The following is a 16,717-nucleotide window of genomic DNA, read 5'->3' as shown; positions in this document are numbered from 1 at the left end:
GAACCACTTCTTGAGACGCTCCACCTTGATCTGGCATGTCTTGATCAATGTCTCCACCTACAAAATCAAAACTCAAGGTTTTATAGTAGAATCAAAATTTGTAATCTTACCTGTGTGACTGGCTGCTTTGTTGTGCTTTTACATCTGATCTTCCCTAAATACCACATTTCTGCTGATGACGCATCTTTGATCCTCAATAACCCAAATCCTAAAACCTTTGACACCTTGTGGATAGCCGGTGAACACACCCTTCTTGGCTCGCGGGTTGAGCTTTCCTCCATCTGAGTGAATGTAAGCAATGCAGCCGAATCTCTTTAAGCTTGACAAGTCAGGAACCTCAGATGTCCACGTTCCTCTGGAATCTCAAAATCAATAACTGAAGAAAGGGTTCAGTTTAGTAGATACACTGCGGTAGACACAGCCTCTGCCCAAAACTTTGGTTCAAGACCACTCTCACTCAACATACTCCTAACCTTGTTTAGAATCGAGCGATTTAATCTCTCAGCTACCCCATTCTGTTGTGGAGTATAGGTGCAGGTTCTGTGTCTAACAATTCCTTCGTCCTTGCAGAACTGATCAAACCTTATGTTGCAAAACTCTAACCCATTATCCGTTCGTAGCTTCTTAACTCTCCTCTCGGTTTGAACTTCAACCATCTTCTTCCATTCAGTGAATCTCTGGAAGGCTTCATCTTTGGTCTTGAGGAAGTACACCCATACTTTCCTTGACCAATCATCTGTGAAGGAGACGAAGTACTGACACTTTCCCAAGCTCAATGGTACATTTGGAGACCCCTAGAGGTCTGAATGTATATAGTCCAATCTCTCTTTCGTTACATGCTGAGCTGGACCAAAGCTTACTTTGTGAGTCTTGCCTATTACGCAATCTTCACAGAACTTAATCTCTGAGATATGATCACTCTGCAAACACCCTCTTTTAACCAACATCTCCAGGCTCTTTTGTCCAACATGTCCAAGCCGACTGTGCCAGAGCTGAGTGGTTTGATCTTTCCCTACTGAACCTATAACTGCCACCGAAGACTCTCCTGCTTCTCTTTCTGACTTCCTCGCTCTTCCTTTCAAAAAGTATAACGTATCTGCTCCCTTCCTGAAGCGCTTCATTATAACCGTGCAGCCTAGCACAATCTTCAGCTTCCCGTTAAACCCTTTGAACTCGCAACCTTTGCGCTCTAAAGTTCCCAGAGAGATAAGATTTCTCCCTATTCCTGGCATATACCGTACTTCATGTAGCACAAAGGTCGTGCCATCAGGATTTTCAAAACGAACCGAGCCGATTCCCTTAATCTCAGTGAAGGAGTTGTTTTCCATCCTCACCTTTCCAGAGTTAAGCTCTCTCAACTCTAAGAATAAATCGTTCCTCGGTGTCATGTGGAATGAACACCCAGTGTCCATTATCCATTCTTCAGAATCATTTTTGTCTTGACTCAGATTCACTTCTGCTGCGATGAGGCTTGCCAAATCTTGAGCGTCATCTTTGACCATAGAAGATTCTCCTCTATTTGTGTGTTGATTCTTGTGCTTGTTTTGCTCCAACCACTTGTAACATTGTTTCTTAAAGTGACCCTCCTTGCTGCATATCCAGTAGACCTTCTTTCTTTCTCCAGACTTTGATCTCGACCTGAAGCTTCTACTCTTTCCATGACCACCCTAAGAACCTCTGTGCTCCGACCTCCCTCTAGCGAAATGACCTTCTGAGCTTCCACGGTACTCAATACATCCTTGAGTTCCTTCTCCTTGGACCTGGCTGAGCTAGCTACGTAATCAACCTTGATGACTTTGCGACCATATTTGAGTGTCTCTTTCAACTGGTCATATCTTGAGGGTAACGAGTTCAAGAGGAGTATAGCTTGAACCTCCTCTGGAACTTCAATGCTTAGATTGCTTAGGTCTCCGATGATCTTTAGAAAATCATCTATGTTGTCATCAACTGTCCGACTCTCTTGCATCTTGAAGCTGTAGAGCCTCAATTGAGCATGAACCCTATTAGGTAGAGACTTCAGCATGTAGAGATTCTCCAATAGTGCCCAAGTCTCTGCGGCTGTTGTGCATCTCTCGACCTTTCGTAGAACGTGATCTCCGACGTTCAAGAAAATGATGTTCATCGCTTTCTCGCATCTCTCCGATCTTGCGACTTCAGCTTCCACGTTCTTCTTGTTCTTTTCTGGATCCTTCTCGTCTTCGATTGAATCATCCTCGACCTTCACCTTTTCAATCAAGACATCTTTTAATCCAGAAACGCTAAGGAAAGTGTACATCCTTCTTTTCCACAATGATAAATCCCCATTGCCATCGAATCTTTCGATATTGCACTTCGTCCCTGCCATCTTCGATCGATCTTGAAAGAAATACCTCTTTCGCCGATTCGCCGATCTGGCGAACCTGGCTCTGATACCTCTTTTGTTGGATCGGAGCTTGTGCGTTCGATATCGATTCAATCTAAGCTACTGCAAAAGAAAGAACAAACAAAAGAACGAAGACACAAAGCTTGGTGACCCGGAGTTCACCGCACTCCTCCGACGTGGAGGAGCCGCTATTCTCGTCGGGGCTGGACGGTACCAGCAACTGCACTAGATGAGATCTTAGCTCAAAAACAAGCTCTCGAGATACAACAATGGCGTCTTCTACTCTCCGCCTTTCTCTCTCTCTATCTTATCTCTATCTATGCTCTCTCTCTCTATGCCGTTACAACTTAATCAACTCAGCATAAAGAGAATGTAATACGACTTTATATCTTAGTCGTTTATATTATAGTCACGTGATAACCTTGTGACTAGCCGGTTCGACTAAACCGCCAAACCAATCTTCAATCTGATTCCTTGATTGAACCGGAGACCTTCGAACTGATTAGGAACACCTCATCTCAACAGGTACTTTCTTTTGTATTACATCCACATTGGGTCAAAACCAGTTGAGATCTTTCTTTTTTCTCTAAAGATTTTTTTTATTGTTTTGTTTCTTTATTTAACCTCTCATATAAAAGATGGAAGAGGAGGCAAAGATAATCGAATATCAGTATTCAAATGGTATATGTATATATAAAATAACGTACGAACTTCGAAAGTATTGAACTTAGAATAAATACTTTAGTCTCTTAAGTTTTGAATAAATACTGGTTCTGAAAAGGATTAAGATTTGTCTATCAACTGCATCAGATTTTGTGCCCTTTTTACTTTTCTAAAAGCTAAGCCCAGCTCAGAAGGATGGAATCATCGAGTAGAGGAAGATGAGTGTCTTTCAGGGAATGAGTGGGGGTTCGTGGGCTGTTCCACGTTTCCAAATAGTAAGACTGCAAAGCGCTTTGGACGGGGAAGGCCAGCTTTACGTACTGCTTCTGATATCGCCAGGTTCTCTATGTACAAAGGATTCAGAAGAGGTGTGTTTAAAGTCGTCTTCTTTTTCACACTTTTTAGTTTGTTATGTTGACTTTATAAGTTACAAAATACATTTGACTATAAGAATAGAGAAACATGACATGTAATGTAATTCAACTGACGTACTCTCTCTTGACCTAAATATGTTCAAGAAATATTACAAGGATGTTGTATAGCTTAGGGAGGAAGAGGAGAGAGTAACATGATGTCTTCTGCTGGCTAAGATTATGAACATTGATAATCTTTATTAGATGCTTATTTCTTGGAACATGTTTTAAAAGATGTGACATTCAACTCAATTCAGAATTTTAATATAGGCAAATACTTATTGCTGGATCATGTTTAGAAGTATAGATAAGTCTTCCGAGAGAAATTTAAGTTTACAAGTTTACTGTTGTTTTACTGTCATGAGATAACTTCTATGACAATTGTATGCATATAATTAAAATCTTACAACTTCTTTATGTTTACCAATCCGGGAGTAACAAACAAAACACTAAGATAAAACATATTTGCAAGAAAAAAACAAGATATAATATAGTTAATTTTAACTTTGATATATTATTGTTTAAATAAGAAGATGGTTTTCTAAAACCTATTTTTACTCGTGTAACAAAACATATTCTTTATTAAGGTGTGTTTTAAATAATAAAAATGTATATTCTAAAACGAAGGAAAATAATAATAGAAATTTCCTTGGATAAGTTTTTTTAGTGTATTTTCACAAAAATAACTCTAAAGGAGGAAAGTGACCCAAAGAAATTTTATTAAAGGGTGAAATATGCATTTATACCCCTATGACTAACTAATATAAACTTAGAGTTTAGAGTTAAGGAGTGAGTTTTGGGGATGAAATTTCAAATTTAAAAAAGTAAAAAATAAATATTAAATTTCAAAATAAAAAGGCCATTTTGGTCATTTTATTTTTTTGAGAATTATTTTTGTGACAGAAATTAAAAAAAAAACTATTTGAGAGAATTGACCAAATAATAATACTAAATACATAATGTTTAAAAATATTTATTTAATTGAAAAATAATATTACAAATAATTGAATGGCTTTTTGCAAAATTGAGTCAAAACTCAAAGTCAAAACTCAAAGTCAAACTTAAAACTAACCCATGTTTTTTTTGGAATTTTCTTTTGCCCTATTCACTCCACAAGTTCATATTATTCACGAAAATGCCATTAGATTTTTTCTTTCTTTTCGAAAATGGTTTTTTTATTCTCTCAACTTCATCATCTTCAAGTATTTACACGATTGTCATTGCCATCAATACACAAACCACCATGAACAACCAATTTGAAGCTCTTAATGCACCTCAAATCGATTTACACTAATTCTTTCTCAATTCTTATGAACTAAAAACAACATTTCTTTCACTTTCTCTCCATATTCATCCAAAAAAACCCAAGTTTTTTATTCTAAAATTTTTATGGTTCATAGAGCCATTGAAGCTTACGATTCTTGGTGGGTCACTTTTGTTTGAGATTCTAGGTGCGTGGAGAAGACTTTTGTGTGCTAAACAAGTTATCTTACTGGTTGAAACTATGAAATTAGTTTTTTTTTCAGATCTGTTCGTCCAGACGACTTTTGGGTAAGTCGTCTGGCTATAGACGACTTACATGGAAGTCTTCTGGTCAATGCAGAGGTTAGTTTTGAAATTGACTTTTAAATGTGTTTTTCTAGAAGACTTACATGGAAGTCGTCCATCTTTGTTTGTTAAAATTTTTTTGAGACGACTTCCATGTAAGTCGTCTAAGGTAAACGGGTTAGTTTTGCATTTGACCGGATTGTGTCAGAAATTTGACTTTTCCTGGAAGTCAAAATTAAAAAAAATCAATATTTTGTTATACCTAGACGACTTCCATGTAAGTCGTCTCAGGTTAGTTTTGCAATTGAAAAATAATAAAAAAAAAAAATTATTGTCTAGACGACTTACACGGAAGTCGTCCATCAGACGACTTACACGGAAGTCATCCATCAGATGACTTACACGAAAGTCGTCCATGATTTTATTCCGAGATTCTGGTCAAACCTTGCAAAACTAACCCGTTTTCCCTAAACGACTTACATGGAAGTCGTCTCGAATTGTTTTTTAACAAACAAAGATGGACGACTCTCATGTAAGTTGTCTAGGTTAAAAATCAATTGCAAAACTAACCTAAATAGACGACTTCCTAGAAGTCTACCAGACGACCTCCGTGGAAGTCGTATGCGTCAATGTTTAATAAACTTTCATTTTCTCTAAAACTATAAAGACTTTTTAATTTTTTTTTGTTAATTCATGTATATTAGTCAATATTGGAGCTACTGAATGAAATTGATAACTTAATTGGTGATATTTATGAGGTTACCAACATTCATGCTTAGTAAAGTTTCTACCTAATTGAGAAAACATACGTTAGTTTTTGTAAATTTGTTAAGTAACTTTAAGATATGTTTATTTAATTTTCAAAAGTGTTAAGTAACTTCAAGAATATCAACTAACATGGTTTAATGTGTCTTCTTAGATCATAAGATATATTTTTTACTTATGTATCTAATGAAAGTGTTCTATCTTTGAACTTATGTAATGTTTTATCTTTTGTGAATTTGATAAAGTTTTCTTGAGAGTTCTTCTCCATTAGTTGTAATAAATTTGATTAATTTTTTGTGTTATTATGTTTTGCTATTGAAGTTATATCAATAACTTCAATTATGTCAAGTAATTTTTGAAATATAATATTGTGGAAAATGAACATATTTACCAAAAATTTTCATTAATATCTCTTCAATTTACAAAAAAAGTCACAACTAAAGGAGTACACATGCAAATTAGAAAACATACCACAAACAAAACTATTATGGATCATTCTTCTACAAAGACAAGCTTAGACTCCACTTGATATAGAAGAAGAGTCCGTCAGAAGACTTCCTGGAAGTCGTCTGGAAGACTTCTTTGAAGTCGCCTCTTCTAGCGCATTATATTTTAGAAGACTTCTGTGAAGACTTCCCATAAGTCTTCCAAAGTCTGATCCAGATCTGAAAACATGTATATCAAACTCAGATCTGAAAAACCTGCATATCATATCAAAAAACATTCAAATACCTTAAAAACAGAGAAAATGAATGGAAAATTAGATAGGTATACTTTTATAGAACACACAAAGTACATATCCAAGTGGAAGATGAGAACCATCTGATTAAAAACATTTAACAAAAAGATAGATTAGTGAGAAAGACATGAGACAAAAATAAAAAATTCATATAAAGTTTAGTGTTTTCAAGCCAAAGAGATTAGAGTGAGTTTGGAGAGTTTTAGTTTGGGAAAAATGTATGAACTTTATGCAACAAAAGGTTACCAAATGAAGAAAAATCAGACATAAAAACTTGCCAAAACGCTCAGATCTGTTATGAAAGGGAGACATGGGAGAAGACTCCGTCTGGAAGGCTTCCTGGAAGTCGTCTGGAAGTCTTCTAGCCCAGAAGTCTTCCATATCTGAAAAACTTGCATATCCAAAAACATTCAAATGACTTAAAAACATAGAAAATGAGTGAAAGATTAGATAGATTTACCTTTATAGAACACACAAAAATACATATCTAAAATTAATAGATCTACCTTTAAATGAGTGGAAGATTAGCACCATGTGATGAAAAACCTGCAAAAACAAGATAAATTAGTGAGAAATACATGAGACAAAAACAATAAATTGATATAAAGTTTGATGTTTATACGTTCAAAGAGATTAGAGAGATGTTGTAGAGTTTTAGAATGATGAACATTACATTTTTGTTGTAACCATTTGAGAAGAGGAGAGAGAATGTGTAATTTTTTCTTTATATATGGAGACAAAAAATCCAATTAAATTAAATATTTTTGATTTAAAAGACTTTCAAATAATTCTTCTAATATAAAACTTCTTGGACGACTTACTTGTTAGCCGTCTAGACCCTAAACATAATCTCTAAGCTAAATTAACTAACTAAACACTTCATAAAATCAAATTAAACTTAAAAATGTTTACTATATACATAAATAAACACATATAGGTAAAAATTTATTTTTTCAAAAATCATTTAAGCTTTCCAAAATCTAACCCTAAGAATACATACAATACTACAATATATGTTGTCAAACCCTAAACCAAAGAATATCATGATTAACTACTTTCACTCATCTATGTTGAAAACTATTCAATTTTATTATATCTTAATTTACAACACTTAAAACTGTTTATAATTACATGATTTTAATTTTTCACTTGTCAAAATATTTTTTAAACAATTTATAAATTATTTTTAAGATCAAGAACACCAGACGACTTCCAGTATCTCAGAAGACTCAGACGACTTACCGGAGCTATATTCGTAAAAATGAGTTCTGGTTTTTTGTTTGGTCACAAGGGGTTGGGTGTATTTTCACAAAGCTTTTAGGTTAGTTTTGCATTTGATTCAAGTTTGGGTATATGTTTGCATTTCAAATCAAGTTTTGAGTCATATTTGGCAAATTCCCCATAATTTAAAATGAAAGCAAATGAAAATTCAAAATACAAAGCCAACTTCTCCATATTTAATGTTGTGTTTCATGTACTTTTCAGTCTCTTCGTTATGTAGCTAAGTGCTGGTCTTCTCTTTACATCTTTTTACTTTCAGGAAGTGAATTGAGAAATCACTTGATGAATGGTTCCTAAAGGGATTGTTTTTGTTGTTGTTGTTGTTATTACAGTTGCTTTGTCGATAACAAAGAAGAAAAGAAGGGAGGGAGCAGAAGGAGAGTATTGTTAATGGTATCAGAGAGACTGTCGTAAACTCTGTCCTTGTTTCTCTTTTGAAAACATGAAAAATATCAAATTCAAGGAGTTTAGACAACAATTGAAACACAACGGAAGGTCGGTTTCTTTGTTTTGTTCTGTAATTATGAATAGCTGGGTGTTGCTTGAATGTAAGTGAGAAATAAGTGATATTAATATACGTCACATTTGGTCTTTGATTTGAATTTTGGTTCCTATTGGTTCAGGTTTTTCCTCAGCTAGAACAAATTAATGCAGTTTGCTCTTGGTCCTTCTGCTTGAGATGAAATCCATCATGCCATCTTTAAAGCTTCCAAGGTTGTGTACTCATCTTCTTACAATAATTTTTTTATATTACTTGGTCTTTTCTCGTCCGTTGCAATTTTTACATATGTTTTGGAATTTTATTTCAGCTTCTTCATGGTGATGATGAACTGCTTATTACATATATGCCAAAGGAAGAGGTTGAAAGGTATCATCTCTCTCTCTCAGACCTTTTTTCCATCTTGCTTTGGTGAAAACAACTATGAAAGGCTTAAACTATATACATATCTCCTGATCATCTCAGACAAGAGACTTCCTGGTAAATAAAACCGAAGAAACCCAACTGTTAAGTTTTTGTGATTATCTGATAAACAAAATGGTAACTTGGTGGTTTTGTTTTTGAAGGTAAGAAGAGTCTATACATAAGGGTAGGTTGCCGTGGTGATTGGCCCAATATAAAACCGCCAGGATAGGATCCGTCGTCTGACACCGGAGCTCATCCAAGCTTTTCATAAAGTATTCTTTAAACAATGCTCTTTTGTTCTCTCTTCTATAGAAAAATCCAGCAACAAGCGTTGTAAAGAGTGATCAGTTTCATGTCATTAATAATGTCTGTAGAAGACGTATATTTGATGATTTAAGTTTTGACTATTTGAGTAAAGTCAGGTCTGATGTATAACAAAGAACAGAAGCTGTTGATCAATGAAAACAAATTCAAATTGAGAAAATATCAGGAAAATGGAGATTAGTTCCACAAAGAGTACACTAAACGGAAACAAGTTCCTTTTGTCTTAATCTTATTATAAAGTCAGACATCACAAAGAAATCGACACATTTTTCTATCCCAATCTTTAACAGCTACATGTGACTGGTTCCATTTTCATAGCAGTGTGTGGCAAGCGTTGAAGAGCTGTAATGGTGGTTTTCAGAAGATGATCATCTCCAACAATCATCCCCAGCTTCTTCGAGAATCCCTCTCGAGATATCTTCTTCTCCTGCCAAGATCACACATATTGGGTAAAAAAAACAATGACATATGGGTAAAATAAAAGCAAGGACTCGAATACTTTTACTACTACATACCCTAAGTTGTTGGTAATAAGCAGTGATCAAGCCCATGTCTTTCTGAGCAATTTTTCTTGAGATTGCCTTGAAGAGAAGAGGGTAAGGCATCAAAGTAGATACACTGCAATCTTATAAATTCATCTGCTCTACTCCGATTAGTAAAAATTCTCGGTATATAACCTACCTTGTGAATGTGTTGGCTATTATTCCATGCAGCCGTTGACTCAGACGTTGTCGGCTAAGCACCCACTAATATAAGGAGAAGCTGATTAAAGAATAAAACTGATCAAGTGATATGATTTCTTTAGAGAAAGTATTTGATGAAAGTCGATGTCCTTTCTTCAGTTTCGTACTGATAAGTAATGATTAAATGCTGACATTTCAGTTTTTTTTTGTCATTAACAAGTAAATGTTAGAGTTCAATATGGTATAGCAAGTAGGGAAAATTGCCAAATATGACTCACAACTTGATTTCAAACACAAAAGTAAACCCAAACTTGAATCAAATGCAAAAGTAACCTAAAAGGCTATTGAAATTACAACCAACCCCTTGTGAACAAACAAAAAAACATAAATTTTTTTACGTTTCTAACCCCCGTAAGTCGTCTGGACTAGTTATACTTAGAAATAATTTAAAAATTTTGTAAAAAATATTTTGATAAGTGAAAAATTGAAATCATGTAATTAACATATGTTTTAAGAGATATAAATTAAGATATAACAAAAGTTAATTGTTTTCAACATAGATGAGTGAAAGTAGTGAGTCATGATATTCTTTGGTTTAGGTTTTGCTAACATATGTTGTAGTATTGTATGTGTTCTTAGGGTTAGATTTTGGAATGCATAAATGTTTTTTTTGAAAACTTTAAAATTTACCTAAGTGTGTTTATTTCTGTGTATAGTAAACACTATTTAAGTATAACTACGGGTTTATAACGTGGTTAGTTAGTTAATTTAGTCAATTTAGTTTAGGGGTTAAATTTAGGGTTTGGGACGACTTACTAGTAAGTCGTTTGATGTACAGTATTCAACAGACGACTTACTAGTAAGTCGTCCAAACCGAACCAAACCTTTAATTTTACAATGTACTTTTAAACCTAACCGGATTATTTACCGGCCATATATAAGGTGTTTTTTTCCACAGTTTATCGAAAATCAGAAAACCCTAAAGTCGTTTCTCTCAAAGGGGATTTCGAAGGCGATTTCCGTCGATTCTCTCTAATCCATCGTTCTCATCGTTCTCACCGCCGGTTATCTCTCCGCCGTTATCACCGTTGTTCTCACCACCGTTCTCACAGCCGCTTCCTCTATTTAAGATCCGAGAGGAAACCCTAGCGCGCATTCTCTCAGAGGCGTCTCGTTGAACTCCGCCGCCGGTAAGTTATATCTCTTACTGTCGAGTGATTTATTGAGGAAAAGATGAACATAAAACTGGAAGTCTTGGAAGACTTATAATTAAGTCGTCTGGAAAGTCTTCCAGCTGGAAGACTTTACAGACGACTTAATTATAAGTCTTTCAGCTGGAAAACTTGCCACACGACTTAATTATAAGTCTTTGATTGTTTGAGATGGTTGTCTTTGATTGTTTTGCAGGCAAAAAAAAATGGAGATGCCAGAACTCCCCTGTAGGATATATACATTAGGGGAAGAGCGCCCCGCAGTGCATAGCATTTCGTATCATACTTGTTGGACGTTGCATGCTGCTTTAAAGAAAGCTCTTCATGATGATGAATATGAAGAGCTGAAGGAGTCGAAGTTGGGAGTTTTCATCAAGTTCCAAGAGCTGGGATTTGATTGGGCTTCAAGGCTGGTTCACTACATGCTCGGTTTCCAGCTGGACGTAAAGAAGAAGTATGAGTTGTGGAGTCTCGTTGGTCCAGAACCTGTGAGGTTTTCACTGTTAGAGTTTGAAAACCTCACTGGTCTAAACTGCGAGTACATGGAGGACCTTGAGAGACCTCACTCTGTTGTTACAAAGGAGTTGACTTCTTTTTGGGAGATGCTGGGAGTTCATGTCGAAGCTGTGCCATCTACTCAGGAGATAATAGCAGCACTTGAGAGATGCGAAAGATGGTCTCGGGATGATCGCAAGCGACTCGCGTACCTTGCCATCTTCACTGGATACATTGAAGGGAGAAAGTATTCAACCCCTACACGGGTTATTCTGGCAAGGCTAGTGATGGAGCTAGAACGGTTTGAGAATTATCCATGGGGGAGAGTCGCATTTAAGGTGCTGATGGACTCTGTGAAGGGCAGAGATATTATGGGTTGTTACACTATTAATAGGTTTGCGCAAGCTCTCTTGGTCTGGGTGTACACATCTCTTCCGGAATTGGGTGCTACTTTTGTTAATCCTCTCCCAAACAATCCGTCTCCACCGATACTGGGTTACAAGGGTCGCAAAGGACGCATACAGTTTAAAGAGGCTATCCTCAGTCAGGTATTTACTTCATTCTGGACGACTTCGCAGAAGACTTATAATTAAGTCGTCTGATAAGTCTTCCAACTGGACGACTTAGTAGAAGACTTATATTAAGTCATCTGGAAAGTCTTCCAGCTGGATGACTTAGTAGAAGACTTATAATTAAGTCGTCTGGGAAGACTATACAGACTACTTAATTATAAGTCTTCTACTAAGTCTTCCAGCTGGAAGACTTTTCAGACGACTTAATTATAAGTCGTCTTCTACGTCGTCCAACTGGAAGACTTTCCAGACGACTTAATTATAAGTCGTCTGCGAAGTCTTTTTTTTCCATCTTTCTTAATCCGTCAAATATCTAAGTTCATATCTTCTATTTACTGCAGACTAGGGTGATCAACTTTGTTCTGAAGGACATTGGTCAAATGTTTCCAAAATGGGAGTTTGATGTTGAGGACACGCCCGCGGAGAACATAATTAAACTCATGTTTGTGAAGAAACCGTAGAAGTGGACCATGGATTGCTGGGAAGTCACCGGTACTTGGGTCAATACAAAGCCGGCGGTTGTGAGTCCAGCGAAGAAAAATGTAGTGAAGGAAGATAGTCCAAGACCTCGGAAGAAAGCTCATAAAGAAGCACCTGCAGAAGCTAGTGAAGAGGCAGCTGCAGAGACTAGTGAAGAGGCAGCTGCAGAGGCTAGTGAAGAGGCAGCTGCAGAGGCTAGTGAAGAGGTGACTACGACTGTTGGTGGGTTGAACAAAGAGGATATTAAAACCATGTTCAAGGACATAGTTGATGCCATGAGGGAAGGGTTTGGGACGTGCTTTAAGGAGATCAAGTATCTGTCGGAAAGGGTGGAAGCTGTGGACAAGAAGGTTAGTATCACCAAAAAATGGAAAGGGACATCATCTCAAAACACTACCTCTCCACCTAAACCGACGCTCGAACCCGGGGTTAGTAACGAATCCTCTCCCAACAAGAGATTGACTAGACAAAGTCTTAAGAATAAGAACTGAAATGCTGCATTTGCTTTGTTTCTTGTATGTCAGAACATGTGTGCTTTATTTATAGTGTATGGATTTTATATATGTATTTTGTTTCATGTTTGAAGACACTCATGGGTTATTATTGTTTGAAATGGATCTTTGGTTATAATTGTATAAACCCATCTTGTATATTGCAGACTGAAAGTGTTAATGGGACGAACGCGGGAAGGAAGAGCTTGGCGGAGGATAAAGGTCCAGATGTACCCGCAGCTGTGCCCGCAGCTGTGCCCGCAGATGCTAGTTCCTCGAAAGATAAAGCTCCAGAACCGAGTCTTGTTCTATTGGACAAAAATCAACCCACTGTTTCGGATTTACAGAAGAAGGATGCTAGATATCAGGAAAAGAGGGATGCTGCTTTGGCACTTTGCCGTGCAAAGAGTGATCGAACAAGGAAACTTGCTGGCTCACAGCAATCTCCTTATACGACAAACAGCACGGCCAGAGTGATCATTTCAAACAGAAAGCTTTATCCAGACTATAATCCTTTTGCACCAATTGACAAGAAGAAGTTGAAGGAGCTCGCTGATTGGTTGAAAACTTGTCCGTAAGTGTTTGCTTTTCCCATAATAGCTTGTTTTTCCCATAATAGCTTGCTTTAGTCTACAAAAACTGATTGTTTTTCAACATTTTGTGTTTGCAATCATTATAGAACAACTCTCGATATAAAACCACGTAAAAGTAGAACTTGGTGGTATCAAATCCTCCGAACCTCCTTAGAGTGGCTGGAGGACTGTGCAAGTCTTCTGCTATGACTTAGACGACTTATCAGACGACTTAATTCGTCTACGAATTACTTGTAAGTCGTATGGTAAGTCGTCTACGTAGAAGACTTACCAGTAAGTCGTCTGATATCTTCTGACTTGTACTCTATTTTATATGCAGCATATTGATGCTTGGATTAATGTGCTGAGGAAGAGATACGACGCTAACCCACAACATTTCAGGAGCGAGAGAATGTGCTTCCTTGATCATCTCTTTGCTCAGCAATGGAGATTCAACTTCAAGGATTTTAAGGACTCGGAGCCCGATCAGAACGGTTTAGGAAGAAGACTCCCTGGTGGGGCGTGGAATTATTATGCAGGCACTATACCATCATTTTGCCAATCGAACAAGGTTTGGGGGACGGATATTGATGATATCTATGCGCTTGTGAACTTCGCCGACACTCATTGGATTGCTATGTGGATATCGATCCCTAAGAGGCACATAGTCGTCTTTGACAGCATTTGTTCCAGTATCTCCCAAGAAGAACTCGATGTGGTAATGGAGCATTTTCTCTACATGGTCCCTTATCTGCTTGTTGAGTGCGCTTCCTCAGACGAACAACGTGCCCAATACAGCCTGGAGCTATTCACATATGAGAGACCGACCAATATACCTCTGGCCCGAGCTTGTGATTGTGGTGTGTACACTCTAAAGTACATTGAATGTCATGCTCTTGGGATAGAGTTTAGTAAAAAAGACTTTGCTAAGGCCAACGGGAATAGTATGAGGGATAAGATGGCGGTGGATGTATTTCAAGAGCTTCCTGACGCGCATGAGTTCGAAAACAAGGACATGGATGACAACCTGGGTGCGTATGACGGGTGATAAACAGGCCAAGTTAGATTATTTTGTATGATAGATTAGGCTGATGTGTGTATTTGAACTTGATCCCTATTTTGTAACTATATTCTGCGCAGAAGACTTACAGTTAAGTCGTCTGGAATGTTGGACGACTTAACTATAAGTAGTCTGGAAAGTCTTCTGAGCAGTGACCTTTTGTAACTATATTTCGGATAATATAAAGGGCAAGACCATCTCAAATTTGTTTGGTAGTGCAATTTGACAAAGAAGGTGACACAAATAAGTTCATAACACCAAGTTTTAGTACATAGACTGAACACTGGACGACTAACTGGACGACTTAATTGAAGGTCTTCTGGACGACTTAATTGAAGGTCTTCTGGAAGACTAAACACTGGATGACTAACTTGAAGGTCTTCTGGAAGAAAAAACCCTGGACGACTAACTGGACGACCTTCTGGACGACTTAATTGAAGGTCTTCTGGAAGACTAAACACTGGACGACTATTTTGAAGGTCTTCTGGAAGAAAAAACCGTGGACAACTAACTGGACGACCTTCTGGATGACTTAATTGAAGCTCTTCTGGAAGACTAATCACTGGACGACTAACTTGAAGGTCTTCTGGAAGAAAAAACCCTGGACGACTAACTGGACGACCTTCTGGACGACTTAATTGAAGGTCTTCTGGAAGATTAATCATTGGACGACTTACATTGTGGTTTCGTATGGCCAGTTTCCTTGAATTTTGAGCATCTATAAACCCTGTGTTGCTTCCGGGGTTTGCGTCCTCTCATCCTGGATAGCTCCAACCAAGATTGCCATCTTGATTTCTTCTGTCTTCCCGGACCACGCTTTACATCCGGAGGAAAGCATGTGCATTCCTCAACTTGTTGTCCAACACAAGGATATATATTCTCTGAGTATCCTGCAAACAGAAAATCCTTTGAGTACACTGGACATACAAGTGTTGAGATATGCAAACCAGCAGATGTTCCAGCAGCTATAGCATGAGAGCAAGGTATTTTCTCCACTGCATAGACACCACAATCACACTTTCCATGTTCCAAATCAACCACACAGTCCATTTTCCCACTTTTCACAAAGAATCGCCATCCATCAATTGGTTGTACCGTCATCATATCCGCTATCTCCGATCGAACAACAAGCACGTATTCAACACCTCGACTATGTTGAGTTGAGAGACTCAAAGCATCTTCTCTCCTTTTTCAAAACCACTTTCCTAGCTTCTCCCTTATGAACTCCAACAGGAACTGAACCGGAAATCCTCTAGCTCGCTTCAGAGTGGAATTAATAGATTCAGCGATGTTGCTTGTCTTTATGCTGTACCTGTCCCCCTGACAATAAACCCTTGACCATAGGCTGACGTCGGCATTCTCCAAATACGTTTCAAGGTCCGGGTTTGCACTCCGTATCTCAGTCATGTACCGGTCAAAATCTGAAACCGTATGAGCATAAGCAGCACCTTTCACCAAGTACAAGAGATGTTTCCCTTTATACTTTTTGACAATGTTATCTTGAAGGTGATAATAACATATTCCTCGGGTTGCCCAAGGAAACACCTTATCACACACACTTTTAATGGCCGCGTGCCGGTCAGAGACTATCACCAGAGGCTGCTCATCAGATACAAAACTAGCCAATTTTGTGAAAACCCATTCCCAAGAAGGTTCATCTTCAGCATCTACGATCCCAAAAGCCAATGGAAATATCTGAAAATTCCCATCTTGTGCGGCTGCAACTAACATAACACCTCCACACTTCCAATTTAGGTGAGTCTCATCCACCACAATGACCTTTCTCTAATACTTAAAACCTTTGATAGAAGCTCCAAAAGAGAAAAATAGATACTTAAATCTATTGATAGAATCAAGTTCTATAGCCGTGATAGAATCGAGATTTGCTAAGAAGATTTGCTCGAGATATGATGGCAGACGCGAATACCCATCTTCTGCTGATCATCTCACCAATGTTTGTGCATATAAAAGTGCTCTGTATGAAGTGGTGTAATCAAGTGTCATGCCAAACATGTTCTTCATTGCATCAGTGATATGCTGCGGATTCAACCTATCAATGATTCCAACACGATCAATGAAAAGCCTACCAACATGCTTCGGAGTACAGTGTCTCCGCTGAGCGAGTCGGTCTCCCACTGAGCATGTATGTTTTTT

The 16,717-nt window shown here is 37.6% G+C and overlaps 1 long non-coding RNA gene across 1 annotated transcript; it reads right to left on the bottom strand.

The window, feature by feature from the left end:
- Positions 1 to 9,082: 9,082 nt before the first annotated feature.
- On the bottom strand, positions 9,083 to 10,150 carry LOC106443626. Its single transcript, XR_001288060.3, has 3 exons — positions 9,681 to 10,150; positions 9,515 to 9,580; positions 9,083 to 9,426 (listed from the first exon to the last, which is right to left on the bottom strand). It is a non-coding gene; the product is annotated as an uncharacterized LOC106443626 (long non-coding RNA).
- Between the last annotated feature and the right edge of the window lie 6,567 nt (positions 10,151 to 16,717).

The sequence above is a fragment of the Brassica napus genome, chromosome C2 (assembly GCF_020379485.1).
Source record: "Brassica napus cultivar Da-Ae chromosome C2, Da-Ae, whole genome shotgun sequence".
NCBI classification, from domain to species: domain Eukaryota; kingdom Viridiplantae; phylum Streptophyta; class Magnoliopsida; order Brassicales; family Brassicaceae; genus Brassica; species Brassica napus.
The sequence above is the reverse complement of the archived record's forward strand: the minus strand, read 5'-3'. Positions and strand labels throughout refer to the sequence as shown.